The sequence below is a fragment of the Equus asinus genome, chromosome 29 (assembly GCF_041296235.1).
Source record: "Equus asinus isolate D_3611 breed Donkey chromosome 29, EquAss-T2T_v2, whole genome shotgun sequence".
NCBI lineage: Eukaryota > Metazoa > Chordata > Mammalia > Perissodactyla > Equidae > Equus > Equus asinus.
Genome location: NC_091818.1, coordinates 15,676,895 through 15,699,237, shown reverse-complemented (window position 1 = coordinate 15,699,237; position 22,343 = coordinate 15,676,895). Strand labels below are relative to the sequence as shown.

Genomic DNA, 22,343 nt, shown 5'->3' with positions numbered 1-22,343 from the left:
TGCTCTGCTTTGGCGGCCCAGGGCTCCGTCAGTTCGAATTCTGGGGGCGGACATGGCACTGCTCATCAAGCCATGCTGAGGCGACATCCCACATGCCACAACTAGAAGGACCCCCAACTAAAAATACACAACTATGTACCAGGGGGCTTTGGGAGAAAAAGGAAAAATAAAATCTTTAAAAAAAAAAAACCCCTGTGCAGACACACAAGGAGAAAGGGCTCCAGGAGAGTTATCTCCAAGAAAAGGGGACGCGGGCTGGGGGAGGAACGAATACGTTGTCTCAGGGGTCAACAAACACTTCCTATAAAGGACTGGATGGTAAATATTTTAGGCTTTGAGAGCCATTCAGTCTCTGTAACTACTCAATTCTGCTGCTGTAGCACAAAAGCAGCCAGAGATAATAAGTAAATGAATAGGTATGATTGTGTTCCTATAAAATAAAACTTTACTTACAAAAAACAAGGCTAAGGAAGGATTTGGCCCCTGGATCATATTTCACCTAAACCACTCTTCCCGCACCCCTCCCAACTCCTCAATGCTTGATATGTTTAGCTATTGAAAGGAACTGGCAGCTCTGGTGGAGAATATGAGAATAATTTAGGAAGGTTACATTAAAAACTAAGCAAAGATTTCCTCACTAGCATACAAAACACCTGAACCATAAGGAAAAAAATTGATAAAAAACTGGACTTCATCAAAATTAAAAACTTCTGGTCTTTGAATAACACTAATAATAAAATGATAAATATAGTACAAATAGTGAATTAATCACACATTAGTGTGAAGATTAAAAGAAAAAAATAGTAAAAACAACTATATAATAATGAGGGGATACACAAGACAAAAAGATGTAAATTGTGACATCAAAAACATAAAACATGGGAGTAAATATGTAGAGCTTCAGAATGTGTTCAAACTTAAGTTCTTATCAACCTAAAACACAATGTTATAAGTTGTTATATATAAGCCTCATGGTAAGTGCAAAGCAAAATCCTATAGTAGATACACAAAAGATAAAGAGAAAGGAATCTAAGCATACCACTAAAGAAAATCTTCAAACCACGAAGGAAGACAGCAAGAGAAGAAATGAACACAGAGGAACTATAAAACAGCCAGAGAACAATTAACAAAATGTCAATAAGCACATATCTATCAATAATTACTTTAAATGTAAATGGACTAAATTCTCCAATCAAAAGACATGGAGTGGTTGAATGGATAAAAAAACAAGATCATCTATATGCTGCCAATAAGAGATTCATCTCATATGTAAGGACACAGACAGACTGAAAGTAAAAGGATACAAAAGGATATTCTATGCAAATGGAAACTAAAAAAAAGCTGGGTTAGCTATACTTATATCAGACAAAATAAGCTTTAAAACAAAGACTGTAATAAAAGATAAAAAAAAGCATTACATAATGATAAAAGGATCAATCCCACAAGAGGATATCATATTTGTAAATATCTGTGCACCCACCATAGGAGCACCTAAATACATAAAAGCAAATAGAACTAAAGGGAGAAATAGACAGCAATACAATAACAGTAGCAGACTTTAATACCCCACGGACAGATCATCCAGACAGAAAATCAATAAGTAAACACTGGCCTTAAATGACATGTTAGACCAGATGGACATACCAGATGTTTACAAAACACTCCATCCAAAAGCAAGAGAACACACATTCTTCTCAAGTGCACATGGAACATTCTCCAAGACAGATCATATGACAGGCCACAAGTTTTAATAAATTTAAGAAAACTGAAATCATATCAAGCATCTTTTCCAACTACAATAGTATGAAACTAGAAATCAATTACAAGAAGAAAACTGGAAAATTCACAAATATGTGGAGATTAAACAACATGCTACTGAACAACCAATGATCAAAGAAGAAATCAAAGAGAAATAAAAAAATACCTTGAGACAAATGAAAATGGAAATGCAACATATCAAGACTTACGGGATACAGCAAAAGCAGTTCCAAGAGGGAGGTTCATAGAAATAAATGCCTACAATGAAAAACAAAAAAAAGGTATCTCAAACAAACACCCCAACATTATACCTCAGGGAACTACAAAAAGAACAAACAAAGCCCAAATTTAATAGGAAGAAGGAAATAACAAAGATCAGAGAAGAAATGAATGAAATAGAGACCAGAAAGAGAATAGAAAAGATTAATGAGATGAAGAGCTGTTTCTTTGCAAAGATAAACAAAATGACAAAGCTTTCACTAGACTCAACAAGAAAAAGAGAGGACTCAAATAAAATCAGAAATGAAAGAGGAGACGTTACAACTGATACCACAGAAATACAAAGGATCATAAGAGACTACTATAAACAATTATATACCAGCAAATTTGACAACCTAGAACAAATGGTTAAATTCCTAGAAACATACAATCCATCAAAACTGAATCAAGAAGAAACAGAAAATCTGAACAGACCGATTAATGGTTAGGAGATCAAATCAGTAAACAAAAACCTCCCAAAAAACAAAAGTCCAGGACCAGACAGCTTCACTGGTAAATTTTGCCAAAGATCCAAAAAATAACACCAATCCTTCTCAAACTCTTTCAAAAAACAGAGGAGGAGGGAATGCTCCTAAACTCATTTTACAAGGCCAGCATTACTTTGATACCAAAATGAAACAAGGATGCTACAAGAAAAGAAAATTACAGGTCAACATCCCAATGAACTCAGATGCAAAAAAATCTTCAATAAAATATTAGCAAACTGAATTCAACAATACATTAAAAGGATCATACACCAGGATCAAGGGGGATTTATTCCAGGGATGCAGGGATGGTTCAACATCCACAAATCAATCAATGCGATACACATTAACAAAATGAAGGATTAAAATCATATGATCATCTCAATAGGTGCAGAAAACGCATTTGACAAAATTCAACATCCATTTATGATAAAGACTCTCAACAAATTGGGTATGGAGGAAATGTACCCCACATAATAAAGGCCACATATGACAAGTCCACAGCTAATATCATACTCAAGGATGAAACAATGAAAGCTTTTCCTCAAAGATTAGGAATAAGACAAGAACACTTCTCCTGCCACTTTTATTCAACATAATATTGGAAGTCCTAGCCAGAGCATTTAGGGAAAAAAGAAGCAATAAAAGGCATCCAAATTGGAAAGGAAGAAGTAAAACCATCACTATTTGCAGATGACAGGATATTAGAGAGAGAGAAAACACCAAAGACCCCACCAAAAATCTGTTAAAACTAATAAATGAATTCAATAAAGTTGCAGGATACAAAATCAATATACAGAAATCTATTACATTTCTATCCGTTAATAACGAACTATCAGAAAAAGAAACTAGGAGAACAATTCCATTTCTAACTGTATCAAAAAGAATAAGATACCTAGAAATAAATTTAACCAATGAGGACAAAGACCTGTACACTGCAAACTATACAACATTAATAAAAAAAACTGAAGACGACACAAATAAAAGGAAAGATATTCCATGCTCATGGTTTGGAAGAATTAATATTGTTAAAACGTCCATACTACCCAAAGCAATCTACAGATTCAATACAATACCTATCAAAATTCCAATGGCATTTTCCACAGAAACAGAAAAAAATGATGCTAAAATTTGTATGGAACAAAACAAAAAACCTAACTGATAGATACAGAGAACAGATTGGTGGTTGCCAGAGGTGGGTAGTGTGCGAAATAGGTGAAGAGTGTCCAAAGGTACAAATTTCCAGTTATAAAATAAGTTATGGGGATGTAATGTACAGCATGGTGACTATAGTTAATAAGAGAGACTAAATCTCACAAGTTCTCAACACGAGAAAAACATTTCGTAACTATGTATGGTGATGGATGCTAACTAGACTTATTGTGGTGACCATTTTGCAATATAAACTGTAAAAATATCAAATAATTATGTTGTACACCTGAAACTAGTATGTTATATGTTAAATACACCTCAAAAATAGAGAAAAGAAAATGTGAAGACAAGCTGCAGCTCGGGAGAAAATACTTGTAAAATATATATCTGAATTAGGACACACACACCATACATATAAAGGATTATATAAAGAACTCTCAAAGCTCAATAAGAAAGAAAACATACAACTCAATTAACAAATGGCCAAAAGACCCAAACAGACAGTTCAGAAATACTGATGGCAAATAAGCTCGTAAAAAGATGCTCAACATCATTAGTCATTAGATATTAAAACCTCAACAAGATACCACTGCATACTTATTAAAATGGCTCAAAAAATCTGACAGTATCAAGCACTGATGAGAACAAGGAGCAACTGAAACTCTCATTTGCTGCAGGTGGAAATTTAAAACGAAATAACCACTTAGGCAGTTCTTATTAAACATACACTTTCCATGTAACTCAGCAATCCCATTTCTGGGTTTTTATACACGAGAAATGAAGACACATAATTACAAAAAACCTAAACACAAATTTTTAGAGCAACTTTATTCATAACTGCCCAAAAGTGGAAACCCAAATGTCCAACAACTGGTGAATGGAAAAAAAATGTGCTGCATTCAAACAACGATATACTATTCGGCAACAAAATGGAACAAATTACTGATGCATGTCCAACAACGGATGATTCTCAAAAGCGTTGTGCTAAGGGAAAGGAAAGAGACTCATTAGGCTACATACTGCATGATTCAATTTATATGACATTCTGGAGAAGGCAGAAATATAGGGACATACATCAGATCACTGGTTGTCAAAGAAGCAATAGGAAACTTTCGGGTGGTAAAATATTCTATATCTTAATTGTAGTGGTGGTTATATGACCATATAAATGTGTCTAAGTTCAAACAACTGTGTATCTTTCATAGGGTGAATTTTACTATGCGTAAGTTAAACCTCAATAAACCTGACCCTTCAAACCAACTTGTCCATCCTTTTCCAGTATCCCACATCTCAGTAAATGATACTGTCATCCACCTTGCTCCTCAAGCTGGAAACTTCATTAATCATTCTTGATTTCTCTCCCACTCTCCTCTACAAATCAATGCAACCAATCAGGAAGTCCTGTCAACGCTGTGTTCTAACTACATCTCGAATCCATCCACTTCCTCCCATTCCCACTGACATCACCCTAAGCCAAACCACCACCTCTTAACCGGCCACTGCCACCGCCTCCTGAATGACCTGCCCGTAGCCTCTTTTGACCCCTGGATACATTCCACATACCCTGGCCAACCTAAGCTTTTCAAGATGCAGGTGTGATTATATCACACCCTCTGCTTAAAATTCTTCAAAGACTGTAACTTATAATCACTAGTATGTATCAAATATTTTATTGTTTAAGGAAAAATATAACTCTGTGCTTTTTTAATTTATCACTCTGACAGCTTTCCCATTAACGTGAGTAAATATTTTACTAATATTCTGACCACAAAGATTTTAAAATCAGTTACCAGTTCTAAGAGAAGAGCTAGCTAACCTAAGGTAAAAAATGAGAATAAAGCATCAATCAGGAAAATCAAGTTAATAAGCTGTCTAGATTTCTAACAGAAATGTTCTAAAATCACTCTTGCTTTTCAAGTTTTTCCCCTCACTACACACACTTCACTCCTCAGAAAACTGAAAGCTGACCTATCAATAACCTTCTTTCCTTTCTCCTGAGAATCTTAACTTTCCAATGAGTTTCAGGTTTCTGAGGTTGAGAGAGACCATCAAAACAACATGGTACTGCCCCAAAGTATGACGTGTTAACACAGCCTGACAAAATTCCTACCCAAAAAGACATTTTAAAAAACAAAGTTAGGGGCCGGCCCCGTGGCCGAGTGGTTAAGTTCGCGTGCTCTGCTGCGGCAGCTGAGGATTTCGCTGGTTGAGATCCTGGGCACGGACATGGCACCATACATCAGGCCATGCTGAGGCGGCGTTCCACATGCCACAACTGGAGGGACCCACACCTAAAAATATACAACTATATACCAGGGGGCTTTGGGGAGAAAAAGGAAAATTAAAATCTTTAAAAAAAAAAAAGTTACTAGTAATCGCAGAAATAAAAAAGATATAACTTTGCCACGGTCAGCTGGATTTCAACTTGGAGTGATACTGTTCTTCCCTTCAACACTTTTCATACAAAGAAATGATTTGGATCGTTACATTTCAACAGGTAAAGCAGTTAGAGAATCTCAAAACATTCCATATGAAGTAAAGAACTGAAGTTGGTACACAATTAAATATTTTATTTGAAGTATAAACTGTTTTAGTAAAATGTATACCATGTTTAGCATACTGATGAGTTTGACTACAGCTTAACTCCTGATACATGTTTTGGTGTACTACATTTCAGTTGCCTTCCAAAAGTATAATTATCAAAAATGCAAATGGCTAAACATTTAAAATTGTGATTCTCTTTTTAGTAAAAAACAAAACAAAACAAAATACTGATGCTAAGTTTTTATTTCAGAAGTGATCATTACTGGCAATAAAAATTTAGCCATTCCAAAATTACCAATAAATAAAATACTGGACCTAAATTAACTTCAGATAAGTCAATATACCATAATTTCTAAACTGACATTCAGGGGGCCAGCCTGGCGGCATAGTGGTTCAGTTTGCACATTACACTTTGGCAGCCCAGGTTCACAGTTTCAGATCCAGGTGCGACCTAGCACTGATCATCAAGCCATGCTGTGGCGGTGTCCAACATAGAAAATAGAGGAAGACTGGAACAGATGTTAGCTCAGGGACAGTTTTCCTCAAGCAAAAAGAGGAAGATTGGCAACAGACGTTAGCTCAGGGCCAATCTTCCTCACCAAAAATAAAAATAAAATAACATTCAGTGGACTTAGAGCAGGTTATATTCTAAATACACAAAATAAGGAAAATGTTTAAGACCCAATAAACAGCATTATTAACTTTGCAATATTTTCCATTTCCAAAGCTGCTTCTGGTGCACACTGACCAAAAATGCTACCATGATTTTACATGAAAATAATCTCCAAGAATGCATCTAAACGCTTTCATCTACCGTATCAACGAGTGAGCCATTAGCTAAAGTCAAGAGGTATCTTTGTTATTTGGAGGCTCAGGGTACAGTGCTATTTGTTGTAGTAAGATTTGACCCACCGAGCTCCAAATACTCCACAAATGTCACTTTCATCATATGACTTCCCTAGATAAGAATTTCTCGTACATATAGTATGCTTTAGAGAGGAAAAAAAGGGAGGAAGTTGGTGGAAAAAACAGTAAAGAGAAATACAGTAGTCTGTCATCAGTCCCAGCTGGCAAACCGTGTAGTGCAGGAAGAAAATCTTAAAGTCTCAAAAAAAAGGGAGGGGGAAAGTGGAAAGTAGGGAGTGTATTTCCACTACAATAAGGAAGTTACAGAAGGCATTTGCTTCTAAAATAAGCCCACTTGGCCAGAATTAAAGACCCTTCTCTCCTCGGTGATCTTCAGATTCTCCCACAAGTCTGTACAGACTGTACTCCAAGTTTTTACATTGCTTTTATCAGCCTAAAGTTTAATGTCTTCATTTGCTTTCTTTTTTTCTTTTTTTAATAATGTAGGGAAGGAATTTAAGACATCAACTAGCCTTAAAAACAAATATTCTCATATGTATCTCAGATGAACCAGAGAACCTGAATTTGTCCGAGTCCCCAGGAGTGGGCAAGCCCACTCCAGCATGCATGCTAGACAAAGCTGCGAGCAATCAGCCTCTTCACAAATAATCCAAACAGGAAGAACACACTTTTTTCTAGGCCTGGTCTTCAACTCAAACGCTAAAAAGAGTTACTCCAAGCACCCTCTCTCTGCACTAGCCAATGACTTCCAGTATTTATTATCCCATTCTTCGGAGAGCTAAACTAAATAAAATAATCTAAAAACCCTGGATTTAAACCTTTTCTCACAAATATAAGGCTGAGATGCTAAGATCAGTGACAACTTCCTTTGCTCTGTCTGAGTCTCTGTCTTTCTTTTCGTCATGGGGTTACATCACTTTTATGGAGGAGGGAGATCTCACTCCAACCAGTTTCCAGTGGTTTTGTTAACTGACTGTGATAAAGTCCAGAGTCCCTACCTCACCTTCCAATTCTTATCAACTTTATTACTATTTTTCAACTGGTCCTTTGTGCCAGACAAAGTAATCTATTCGCCAACTTCTATAAAATACACTAATTTCCACCCATGTCCTGGCACTACTACAGAAGACACAGAGGTGGCAGAATAAAAAAAGACGATATATATCAGCTTTGCTGACCAACTCCTGTTTAAAATCCCAAAGAGAGTTTTCAGTATGAACAACACAACCTCTTACAATGCCATTCTTTCACTTAAGTGTCCCTTAAGGTAAAGAATAAAGGCAACCCAACATAGCAAGTTATAAAAATAAATGTGACATAATGACACGCATTTTCCCATGGGAGGGACACCGAGCAGGATGTACTCTGCCCTTTCTTTACCATCATCATAACAACGTCTAATTACAGAACTGTGAATAATAATAACAATAATAGGAGCAAGCCTTTATCAACTGCATATATTCCAGAAACCATGCCAAACACATTATATACATTATCTCATTAATTCCTCAGAATAACCCTAAGACGGCAACTATTATGCTGCCTGCTTTAAAGATGAAGAGTCTGACATTTAGAAAATTAAGGTAAAATACACATAGCTATTAATTAGCAACCCTGGAATTTGAACTGGGATCTGTGTGGCTTGAAGGAAGCTCTCATCCACTGCCTCTACTGCCTTTCTACTATTTGCCATTGTGGAAACTAGAATTGGCCCAGAGCAAATGGATGGATGACAGTGCAGCCCACAGGAAGAAAGCAAGTCCCACGCAAAACTCTGAGTGTCTTAGGCAGGCTGAGGAAGCTTCTGCTGATGGCAAAACATAAAAAAAAGAAAAAGAAAAAAAACTTTTCAAAAAGGAAAAGGTTGTGAACCAAGAAACTAACACTCTAAATTGGCTCTGTCAGTGACAATGTGATCCTAGGCTAGTTGCTGTTTCATTCTTCCCATTTGCACAACATAAAAATAGTATAAAAGACAATATTTATGAATATATTTCAAGTGTGCTGGACAATGCTAAGATGATGAAGCATTATTTTCTACTCTTTTCTGTAATTTTACTTTTCCATCCAGGCGTTTGAATCTAATGAAGACTAAAACTTTACTGTTGCCTTCACTCCTTCTCATACTTTATTACCATATTACCTATTGAAAAGGCTTTCTTTCATTCCACTTTTCTCACAAGTGGTTCGTTTTAATGTTTATCTGTTTCAGATAGGAAAATAGGTAACCCCTTTCATCACAGTGCCATACCATTTCCTTCATCCTAGATTATCTTCTAACTGCTCTTTTTTTAGCCCTCTAAAAATTAACTTCCAAGCTAGCCAAAGTGTGGAGCTATTTATCCATAAGTGCCAACATAAAGCCACCTACTGATAAGCCAAGCAAAAGTACTGTCCTTATTGGCACTATATACAAAAATTAACTCAAAACGGATCAAAATTTATATTTAAGAGCTAAAACTATAAAACTCTTAGAAGAAAACACGCGCAAAAAGCTTTCTGACATTGAATTTACTAACGATTTCTCGGATGTGACACCAAAAGTGCAGGCAACAAAAGAAAACATCGATAAACTGGTCTCCATCAAAATCAAAAACTTTCATACAACAAAGGACACCACCAACAGAGTGAAAAGACAGTCCACAGAATGAGAGGAAATATTTGCAAATCATTTATCTGATAAGAGATTAATATCCAGAGTATATAAAGAACTACACCTCAACAACAACAAAAAGCCCAATTTGAAAATGGACAAAGGACTTGAACAGACAATTCTCCAAAGAGATACAAATGGCCAATAAGCACATGAAAAGATGCACAACATCACAAACCATTAGGGAAATGTAAAACCAAACCACAACGAGATACCACTCCACACCCAGTAAGATGGCTATCCTAAAAACAAACAAACAAAAAATGGAAAATAACTAACGTTGGCAAGGATGTGGAGAAATTGGAACCCTTGTGTGTTGCTGGCAGGAATGTAAAATGGTGCAACCACTATGGAAAACAGTTTAGTTGGTCCTTGAAAAGCTAAATACAGTTCATCATGAGTCCAACAACTGCACTCATAGGTATATACACAAAGGAGTTGAAAGCAGGGATGTACATACTTGGGCTCCAACGTACATTGCAGCATTATTCAAAACAGCCAAAAGGTAGAAACAACTCAAGTGCCCATCAACACAAGAATGGATAAGTAAAATGTGGTATATAAATGAAATACTATTCAGTCATAAAAAGGAATAAAGTTTTGATACAGGCTACAACATGGATGAACCTTGAAGAAAGTACGCCAAGTCAAATAAGTCAGACACACAATGACAAATACTGTACAATCCTACTTATATGAGGTACCTACTACAGGCAAATTCATAAAGACAAAAATAGATTAGAGGTTACTAGGTACTAGCAGGGGGGGGAGTTTGAGTTAACTTTTGTATATAGTGCCAATAAGGAGAGTATCTTTTGCTTGGATTATCAGTAAATGGCTTTACGGTGGAACTTACAGAAAGACAGCTTAATGCTTGCAGTTTCTACTTGCAGTAATGAATAAGTTTTAGAACTAGATAGTAGCAGTGATTGTGACGACATTAAGAGTGCAATGAATGCCAGTGAATCGTACATTCAAAAATGGTTAAAATGGCAGATTTTAGGTTACATATATTTTACCACAATTTAAAAAATACAAAAAAAGAAAAAAAGCACTGTCCCTATTCTAAGGACTTAAAATCCAGATGACATGGACAACAAAGTTCTGATGCAACAGAAAGTATCTGAATCTCAGTGCAAAGCACTCTGTAAAAAACTTTAAATGGATGCTTACTGATCAAAACAGTACTTGGAACTATGAAGACAAAATGTCATTATTTTTGGTTGAGACAGACTTTTACCAAATAAGAGAGAAATATTTTGAGAGCAAGCTTAAAATTCTTTTTTTTTAATTGCTTTTTCTTCCCAAATCCCCCCAGTACATAGTTGTATACTTTAGTTGTGGGTCCTTCTAGCTGTGGCATGTGGGACGCTGCCTCAAGATGACCTGATGAGTGGTGCCATGTCCGTGCCCAGGATCAGAACTGGTGAAACCCTGGGCCACCAAAGTGGAGCGTGCGAACTTAACCACTCGGTCACGGGGCCGGCCCCTAAAACTCTTCTTAAGGATCAGGACTACTTGGGGATATTTTTCTTGTCATGTCATTCACTATTCTGGTAACTTCATACCACTTCCATGATTATTATGACTATTAGAAAAGTATGCTCCATTTCTGTTAGAAAATAGCAGTTATAACTAGAGGGGAATGGCTAGCATAAACTCTACAGTGTTGGACTGAAATCAGAATTATCAGTATAAACTTGTGGTTAACACACACACACAGATGTTACATATGCATGGACTAGTATACATACATATATTTCTAGCTTTGTCCACTGAGAAGGCCTGGGAGCAATGACACCCCAGTAGCAATGAGCACACGTAGCATCCAGATCTTGGTTTCTAAATACCAGTCTCCAATAGAAGGAACCAGAGCTCCTTGGAGAAGTGATCGATTCCAGGGCTGCAGTAGGGAAGATACAAGATGAGCCTGGAACCTCTTATGGTGCCAGAAAATAGAAAGAGCTTTCCTCCAGACATGAGGATGGGGGCATGTGGAAAAGACAAAGAGCCGACCTGACGGCAATAGCAGAACAACCTGAACAACAAAATAAACAATAGTATTAGACCATAAAGCACAGAATAAAACAAGTTCTATGACAATACTGATAATAAACAAATTACTAAATAAATAAGGAGAAGGGACAGGTCTTCCCCAAAGAAGAATCTCAACTAATAAATGTAGAAGGAAATGAGAAAAATATAAAATCACCATCAGGCAAACACCACTATTGTAACTGTTACAGGCAAGATCTACCAAAGAATGCTGAAATAAGTGGGCAAAAGTTTGAGCAGAACAGGGCATCTGCAGTTTCAAAGAACTTCCCCAAGATATCTAGTACAACAAAGAGAAAAACAGTAACCTTCAAGCGTAGAAATTTGACAGACACGACCTTAACCACATGAGGGTTAACATCATCTCAAATGGGATATACTGACATCCTATATCTTGCGATATGATGCTCTGAGTAGGACTCAATACTCACTGAGCAGGACTCAGCATCACTTCTCCAGTATTTTTGCATAAAATGCATAATCTCAATCTAATCATGAGAAAATATCAGACGAACCCAAAATGAAAAACAATCTACAAAATAACTGACCACACTCATCACAAAGGTGAAGGTCATGAAAGATTAGAAAAGACTCTCACAGATTAGAAGAGACTAGGGAGACACAACAACTAAACGCAATGTCTGATCCTGAATTGAATCCTGAAACAGAAAAAGGATATTAGCAGAAAAACTGGTGAGATTCAAATAAGGTCTGTAGCTTAGTTAACAGATTTTTCCGATGTTAATTTCTTGGTTTTGATCACCGCGTTTAGTTACGTAAGTTGTTAACATTACGGAGAGCTTGGTGAAGAGTACACCTGAGTTCTCTGTACCATTCTTGCAACTTCTTCATGTCTAAAATTATTTCAAAATAAAGAAAAAAACTGTTTTAAGTATCCTGTACTTTCTCTCCTTCAACTCAATTAAAACAAAGTTGAGAAATTCAAGAAATACACAGGGTAGGGGGCCGGCCTGGTGGCACAGAGGTTAAGTTTGGACGTCCCGCTTCTCAGTGGCCCGGGGTTCACTGGTTCGGATCCCGGGTGTGGACACGGGACCGCTTGGCAAAAGCCATGCTGTGGTGAGTGTCCCACATATAAAGTAGAGGAAGATGGGCATGGATGTTAGCTCAGGGCCAGTCTTCCTCAGCAAAAAGAGGAGGATTGGCAGTAGTTAGCTCAGGGCTAATATTCCTCAAAAAAAAAAGAAGAAGAAGAAATACATGGTAAATCCAACATTTCATAATTTGAAAAATAACCTCCATTAGAACAAGACCTAAGTCATTGAGTTAATAGATACTTATCTACTATAGTCCAGACTTCTACCAGGTGCTAGACATGTTGCCTTCAAGAAGCTTACAGCTGGTGAGAGAAATAAAAATAATAAACTGTCAACCTGACTGATGAAAAAAATCTCACACACACAATCAGGTCCTAATCCAATGATTAAATAATAACAGTACCATCATTTATAATGCTGAAGTGTATAAGTGAAAGTCCTTTGGGTAACTAAAGTCTTCAAACAGGATCTTACCACCACAGATTTACAGAGCTTAAGTAAGCTTAGCACACTCAGTACACATACTCCCCACGGTAGCATCATACGTCGAATTAGTGTCTAACGCTTCAAAAAGTACTCAAGCATCTTCTATCAAAGATTATATTTCCTCAACCTAGAATCTAGCTGCTTACTTTAATCTCAGGGAAAAAAAGAATAAAGTAGAGGTGACAATAACAAAAATGACCACAAAAATCAAACTGAACTAAATGGTTCTTAAATCAAGAACAATCTCAGAAAAAAACAGGTAGATCAATTTATACAGAAAGCATCTGGCTAAAGACAGCAAAGTGAAAAATCACAACGTCAACCAACATGGAAAGCACTCTAAATTCAGTAGAGAACACAATGTCTGGATTTCTAATTCTTCAAAACAATAAAGCTTAAAGTACCTTAGAGAAAACAGTCCATCTCCCCTCCTCCAGGGGACTCAGATACAACTGCACCCCAACAGTTGTTGCAGATGATCTTAACACTACTCATTGTTTCAAAACTTCTAAGAATCAAAGGAATTGCACTGTTCTAGTGTCTCCAACAGGCCTTTCCAAATACAAAGGCTAACACAGGATGAATCTAGATATTCTAGATAGTAACAAGGATTATACTAATATCTGCAATGTAATAGACACATTACTGTTAAGATTCAAACCCAGGCAGAGAGCCAGATGATTCTGAACAGATATTTTGATTATTAACTGATTACTGAGAGACAATTCAGTCATATATCTCAAGTATGAATAACTTGTTGTAAATCTCATGATAACATTCCAAATTTCTGCTTGTTTTTCCAAGGTTTAACATTACCCAGTCAAAAGTCTTCAAAATGTTAAGATGCAAGGGCTGATTCTGTCATCAATTTACTTGAATTCAACTGATAGTACAGACATGAAACCACTGCTTTCAATAACGATCGAACACTTTTCCAGCATATAAGGAGAACAGACAGGTAAGAAAGGTGGAACACAAAAGAAACACTGCAAACTTCCGTAAAAAGTCTCATGAAAAGTCACAACTGTTTTAACAACTCCACATCTCCAGGTCCCAAACTCAAAGAGGGGAAGGAGCAAGTCAGAACAGGCTGCAGAGCCCAGGGTTTTCTCCTCATCTTTCTACATTCTTTCTTTAGGTGATCTACGCTGGTTCCTAACTTTTAAATACTCTTTAATACTCTAAAAAACACAAGGTGTCAAAGCAAGCCAACTATGCTATCACTTTTGCAGAGTGGGGAGAATATATACATATTTGCTGATGTGTGCACAAAACATATCTTTGGAAGGATACGTAAGAAACTTCTAACACTGACTGGCTCCAACGAAAACTGGGTAACGGCGGGCAAGAAACGGGAGATTTTCATTCTATACCCCATCAAACACTTTAAATTTTGAATCATGTGAATGTAATTTTTATTCAAAATATAATTATAATCAACCAATAGACAAACGAAGACTCCCCATCTCTATCTTTCTCTTCTCACTAGAATTTAAGTCCCATGAAGGCAAAGACTGTCTATTTTTTTCACCACTATATCCCCACTGCCTGGTCCATGGTTGGTGCTTGAAAAATGCTTGTTGAATGAATGAGTGACTCCTTAACCTCTCCCCTAAATTCCAGACTTGCATATCTAATTGCCCACTTCTCACCTCCACCTGGGCATCTAATAGGTCCTACTTAACATGTCCAATCCAATCCCATCCCCATATAACAACTCGCTTCCCTCACTTCTTCCCCATCTCAACACATGGCATCGCCATCCTCCAGTTGAAGCCCAAACCCCAGGAGTCACCCCGTCCCAACCAACTGCACCCTCATCCAAATCACAAGTTCAATAAATACCTTTAACTCCAAACATATCTCAAAATCTGTTTTACTGATTCCAGTCACTACTCTACTCAATCAGCCACAGCCTTCTCACTGGTCTTTCTGCTTCTTTTCTCCTCTTATCCAATCTCCCCCACAGTCAGATTGGAAGTCACACCATATCACTCCCAGCTTTACAAAAACTCCAATAGCTTTTCCATGTACTTCAAGAATAAAAGTCAGAGGCCAGCCCCGTGGCCAAGTGGTTAAGTTAGAGCACTCCACTGAGGCGGCCCAGGGCTTTGCTGGTTCGGATCCCGGGAACAGACATGACACTGCTCATCAGGCCGTGCTGAGGCAGCGACCCATAGAGCACAACCAGAGGCACTCACAGCTAGAATATACAACTATGTACTGAGGGGACTTCGGGCAGAATAAAGGGGGAAAAAAAAAAGATTGGCAACAGTTGTCAGCTCAGGTGCCAACCTTTAAAGAAAATAAATAAATACAAGTCAAACTCCTTTGGACAGCAGACCTCACGTGATCTGGCCCCTGGCTACAACCTACCCCCTTAGCTCTCACCAGGGTGCAACTTCACGAGCTCCTCTCCATTTGCTAAATCCAAGCTTGATACCAACTCTGGGCAGATCCATCTGCTATTCCCTCAGACAGGAACAGTCCTCTGTCAGCCTTCAGAAAGAAGGCTAAGTCCTCCTCACTTTTCAGATATCAGGTCAAAGGTCACCTCAGGCAGGTCTTTCCTGACCACAGCATCTTAAGTAGTCTTCTCCCACTCTCTACCATAACTCCCTATTTGAGTTCCTTCACAGCACTTATGATTCTCTGAAGACACGTTTATTTCCTATTTACTGTTGTCTCTCCCTCCCCCACCAGAATCAAAGCTCCAGGGGGGGCAGAAATTTCATGCGTCTTGTATACCGCTGTATCCCTAAATGCGTGCAACGATGCTTGGCCTAGGAGCCAGGTGCTTAATAAATATTCAACCGATAGATAAGGCAAAACTGACTTTAAAGAAGACTCACAATTTAATTTAGTGACAGACAGGTGAGGGTAAAAGACATGGATAAACTATCTCCATATTTATAAAACACCAAAAATCATCACAGGGCAGAGAGCGAAGTAAGAGTATTCAAGACGCATGTGAACATTCAAACACACAGATAAGGAATTTTTCACACACTATGGGCACACACACTGTAGAAATGTTCCCCCAACTTATAAACAGCATCTGAAAAAAAAGGAGTATCTCAAAACACTGGACACATCTGTCATTTCACCTGTGACTCTTTTGGAAGGGTCTTCCAAACACTGTATTTGGGCAAAAGAGGCAAAGTATAAGCAATTTGTTCAACTGTCTGTCTTGGAAAGGAATGTGATATTTTAAAGAGGCGGGAACAGTCTTTTGAATGTTTTTAAATGTCTATTGCATAGTCAGTAGTCAATCAGAACGAAGTGATTATTTTCCACATTTTACTATGAATGTAGGTCTGGGACAAGTCTAGTTCAAAGATTTTTATACCGTAAAATTAGAGTCTACAGCGAATGTTAACAATTTATATCTCATTATCTTCAAAATGTAAACTTCCAAGATACTGCCCTTCTACTGATAATAGTGATCCAGAGGGGAAAGAAGACTTAGCAATAACAACAGCCTGCAATTCACAGATGTTTTATTTACATGCACGTATTCGTGGGGTGGTAGGGGATGGTCCAGACTCCCCAGTGTGTAACTAAGTCCTCTAAAGAGAGCCTGAGGCTCTTATTTCACAGACCCTTAAGGTAGAGATGGATCTAGCATGCCCTTAGGATACCCCTCCCCTTGGCTATCAATCTTCGCTGTCTGAGGAAACAAAAGTGAAAATACTCGTGGGAAGGACGTACGAGACTGATGGCCCCCACCCGCAAACACACAGAGTTGTGGATCCATGTGAGCCCGTAAATAAGCAGAAGAGTGCACGCACTCTCGCCTCCCTCGTTCGGAGGAAAATGGGGCCGAAGGAGGGGCGGCCAAGGCCGGGCTGGGAGGCCCGGGATCCGTCCAGGGGGCGTCCGGGCTTCGGAGCCAGCGCTCCGGGGAGCCGGGCTCACTCGCACGACACCGTCTTCCCGGCCGCCCCCTCCACCCCTCGCCCTCCCCCCGCTCGCCCCCAACTCCTTCCCTCCGCCCCGTGCCCGCCACCCAGGAGCCGGGAAGGGAAGTTTCCCGGCGCCCGCAGCCCGGCCCCCGACCCTCGGCGGGGTTACCTGCTGCAGAAGCGGGACAAGGGGCAGGGGACAGGGGAGGGGGCGGCCCGAAGGCGTGGAGGACGAGGCCCCGGCGAGGAGGGTGGGCGGCGGCGGCGGCGGCGGCGGCTGTCAGCTGGCGTCCTTTGCTCACAGCGCTGCCATTACTGTGGGCCGAGGCCGCCTCCCCGCCGGCCACGGCCATCGGGCCCGGAGCGCGGGGGGGCCCAGTCGGCTCCGCGCCGACTCACCTGCCGCCGCGGGCAGCGCCGCGAAGTGCGAGGCCGCCGCCGCTCCCGGCTGGGCCGCGCCAGTGCGGGCCACGAGCTGGCCACGGCGCCGCCGCACCCGCTCCGAGCTCCCTTCCGCGGCCCCCAGCTCCGCGGAGCAGTGGTAGAGTCCGCGTACGGCAAGCGCAGGGAGCCCGGCTTAGTGCGATCGCGAACGGCCGCGGAAATCCGTCCCGAGGGCCGCCGTGCGGGGCGCATTGTGAACCGGCGAGCCGGGGCGCCCGGCTCCGGAGGCAGCGCCCGCCGAGTCTGGGGGCTCCTAGGAACAAGGTGTCGGAAAGGTGTTTTCAACAAAAGGGTTTTCCTTTGAGCTGTTTCAGACCTATGTGAATATTCTGGGGCACACGGTCTCCTTGCCACACACTTCCATGGGCTTTTCAAATGATCAAAAAGATACTAGCCAAACTGCTTTTCCTTCTGATAGACTTCTTTCCTTCTGGGTTTTTAATCTATAGACAAGTTCTGAGACATAAATGTATTTCCAATAAAGGAATTCTCTTCAGTCTTGCCCTCTAATTCCCCAGCACCAGCTCCACCAACTCCCTCCCACCGCCAGCACCATCACATCAGTCTAACGGGTTTTCCTCCCTTTCAGTTTCAAACGGTCAGGTTGACAAAAATGTAGATTTACCCATCACCTCCTCATATACACGGGATCGCAAGGGAACAAAAGCCTGATTTTATTCCTTATTTGTCTTTCATATCCACAAGATCTCAGTGGTCGGAGAATTGTTCATTTGTAGGTTTTGAGCAAAATTTTGCCTTCCAACCCTCCTCCTTCACGCTATTTGTCCCAATCCTTCAAGGCCCACTTAAAATCCTGTCTCCTGACGTGACAAATTCCACCAGTCTTTCTCCTGTTATCTGCTTCTCATGGCACTTGAAGTCTATATGCTTTATTTTAATAGAGTTATTATATGCTAAATTCAGTTCAATGGTTTGTTTCCATTATGATCTTTTTTTTTCTCACATATTCCCCATCTTTTAATCCAGCAATTCTCAAAGTGTGGTCCCCGCATGTCTAGAAATCTCCAAGACCTTTTCAGGGATCCCAAGGTTAAAAACAATCTTCATAACAATACAACGTGTTGTCTTTTTTATTGGGTTCCATTTGTGCTTGTGGTGGAAAGCAATAGTAGTGCTGCTGACATTGCCTTAGCAGACAACAAGAGGGTGGCGCAAAACTGCCCCAGTGGCCAATGGATCGCAGTATTGTTTGCTGCCACACACTCCCATTTTTTTAGAAAATTGACTTAGGAATATCCTGATGAAGCAGTAAATAGTGTTAATTATATAAATTTCAACCATGAGTGCACGCCTTACTAATAGTCTGTGTGAAGAAATGGGAAGTATACACTTAGGCTGCATACCAAAGTAGGATGGTTGTCTTGAAGAAAAGCATTTGTATAGCTGAGCTGTGAGCTGAACTAGCTGCTTTTTTCAAGGAACACCATTTTTCCTTGAAAGAACGACAGACAAACTAATGCTACTCTGACTTGGTAATTGGCAAATATTTCTCCAAAATGAATAAAGTGAGCCTAACGCTTCAAGCAAAACAGCTGACTGTTTTCAATGATAAAGTTTAGCTTTCAAGTGAAATTTGGAAAACTTGTGTTCACCACCATAACCTTGATAGCTTGAAGACCTTTCTGATGAGACTGTAGTGCTATTAATGAATGCGACTTTTTGATACTGTACGTTGAGATATGTCAACATACAGAAGACCTACATGACACGATAAACCAATATTTTCTAAATGACCAATATTACCAGGATATTACAAAATGACACATGGATAAAAGATCCATACAAAATGCAAGAGAGACTAATTGGTAGATAGATGTGTGTGTGCATGTGTGATCACGACTCCCAAGCAGGCTCATTCTTTGAGGCCAAAGGGGCCTCCGGAAAGAGGGCAGACTCAAGAGGCATGATACTTCCCAACACGGACTAGAGAACAACTGGCAGCCTTGAAGAAACACCGTGAAGAAACACCATGAAGACGAGATTACTCATTTTATAAAGCATTCTATAAAGGAGGTTGAGCATCTGCAGAAAGAAATCGAGTGGCACAAGCAGAGGATCAAGACTCTAAAAGAGGGGGGCTGGCCCTGTGGCCGAGTGGTTAAGTTCGCATGCTCCACTGCAGGCGGCCCAGTGTTTCGTTGGTTCGAATCCTGGGTGCGGACATGGCACTGCTCATCAAACCACACTGAGGCGGCGTCCCACATGCCACAACTAGAAGGACCCACAACGAAGAATATACAACTATGTACTGGGGGGCTTTGGGGAGAAAAAGGAATAAAATAAAAAATCTTTAAAAAGTGAATTTAAAAAAAAAGAAAAGACTCTAAAAGATCATGATGATGATGAAGTGCTCACATTTCCCCATGGAATGGCTACGTATCATTGCCCACTTCTATGTAGACATGGTTCCGGTTTAATTGATATCTATCTGTGTGCTGCCAACAGATTATAATAAATAGTCATGAGTGAAAAAATAATAATATTAGCTTGGACCAAGCGGGTTCTAAGCGCTGAAGAATGCTCGCCTTCAATGTTGGAAATAAGAACTACACAAGACTATGCAAACAGATTTCTAAAATAGCATATTTAGGTATGGAAAGGTTAAGAGCCTTAGCTGGGTATCAATGCCTTTTCCAATAAATTAGAATACTTGAGTCAAGTAAGACAAAAAAAGAAGACCCTTATTTACCTTATGGTTTACTCAGCTAGATCTTTGTGGGAAAACAAATAAGACCTAATATACTAAGAATTGTACAATAGTTTAATATTTAATAAAGCATGCTGTAAAACAGAAGAGTCATGTTATCACACTAACCTAAAAAAATTAGTTACCAACCTCTTGCTTTCAGAAAGATGTCTTTTCTAGTGAAAAAAGAGAGAGAAAGCAAAGTGAAACATTCACAATACATAGTCTTAGAAATCAGCATATGTGTAAATTTGATGAGTCTTTTAACCTATACTATTTTTTTTGAGGGAAATTAGCCCTGAGCTAACATCTGCCACGAGTCTTCCTCTTTTTGCTGAGGAAGACTGGCCCTGAGCTAACATCCTTGCCCATCTTCCTCTACTGTATATGTAGGATGCCTGCCACAGCATGGCTTGCCAAGCAGTATGCAGGTCTGCACCCGGGATCCAAACCAGAGAACCCTGGGCTGCCAAAGCAAAACATGCAAACTTAACTGCTACACCACGGGCTGGCCCCTAATCTGTACTATTTGTAACAAGTTACTCACTTGTAGCTTAGTTCCTGGTCACATTTCCCCATGACTGTTTAGGAAGGTAGGAAAGACTGGAGGCATGACCTCCTTGCACTGATAACACTTGATTATCTGTTTTTATTTTAAATTATCAAACAGTAAAATTCATTGGAGGAGGAGTGTATGATTCTATCAATTCTAACACATATATAGATCTGTGTCGTCACCATCACAATCAGGATTCAGAAGAGTTCCGTCACCCCCAACAAGCTCTCTCATCCTCTTTCTTTACATCTCTTTGTTTTCTCTTGATGTCATCATGGTTCTCACCCATATGCTTTCTCATTTAAGTTTTTCTCCCTTCTTCCCAGTCATTTCAGACCAATTAACTCTAGAAAAGAACAAGAGAAAGGACAATGCCTATATCTGTGGGTGGGTACCTAGTAGTGAGAAGAAAGAGGAAGAGGAAACAGGAGAATAGGGCTTCGGGGTATTGGGAAAGCAGGAAACGGATTCAGAACATGGAGTTTCTAGTCTTCCTTCCGCACAAGTCTCATAACCTTCCAAGGAGCCTTGGGTTGCTCATCAATGAAAGTAAGGGATTGGAGACCTTAAACATGCATAACAGAAACAGCACGTGAAAGTCGACACTCCTAAAGAAATACCATAAAATGATTATTTTGGCAATTTTAACAGTTAACGTATAATTTTATTGTAAATCAGATGCTATCTTATATAGATTCTATTTTAAAAAATAGAAAGCACAAATTGTGTAAAAACTTTGAGAAAAAAAGTGGAAAATTGCAATATTATGTCTACTAGCCTAAGGCTTTTTATTAATTAAGACAAAATTATTTTTCACCTTTAATGGTAGGACACTTAAGTCCAGCTTGCAGACGAATACTAGAGTAGAAGTGTCCTAAATTTACTTCTAGATTCCACATGTTACAAATCTATGAACAGGCTTTACCTATCTGTGCTGGGAAAGAATATATAAAACATAAAGGTGACAATTGATATTTGCAAAGAAAACAATTTAATCTACAGCATTTGATCTTAGAATAAATATATTTCAAATATTTTGAAGTATATTAGAAGTTTATACATTATGAACAAGTTTTATGTTTTAAGAAGAGAACTACAAACAAAAATCCATTATTTTGTGATCCAAAATCCATTATTTATTTGTTTAATTTGTCTTACGAGGTTAAAAAAAGTAAGGATATTTATACATTTAAATAGTCCCCTTTATTAGAAAACTCCCTAAATTGGAAACTAGTCCAGAGCAGTCAAGTCTGCTTCAAGATGCATATTTACTTCTGAGAGTGTTAATTTGGTTCCAAGAATAAGGTCAGAAAACAGTGCAATTACAGTAATATTTGATAGTTTTGGACATGCCCTCCTTTAATGGGCTGATACTTTTGTCGATGAAAATAATCCATAACCAATCTATAAATGAA

General features: G+C 39.2%; 1 protein-coding gene across 4 annotated transcripts in view; it reads right to left on the bottom strand.

Annotated features, from left to right (window-relative positions):
* The window catches only part of CUL2 (cullin 2), a 97,931-nt gene extending 80,145 nt beyond the window's left edge, over nt 1–17,786 (bottom strand). The window contains exons 1-2 of one of the 4 annotated variants that reach the window (XM_044762014.2): nt 17,391–17,572; nt 1,968–2,016 (exon numbers count right to left, since the gene is read on the bottom strand). The gene's annotated coding sequence lies outside the window, so the exon portion shown is untranslated. Of the gene's footprint in view, nt 1–1,967; nt 2,017–17,390 lie in introns of all 4 variants that reach the window. The other 3 variants (XM_044762013.2, XM_044762012.2, XM_070500803.1) reach the window with 3 other exon arrangements.
* Between the last annotated feature and the right edge of the window lie 4,557 nt (nt 17,787–22,343).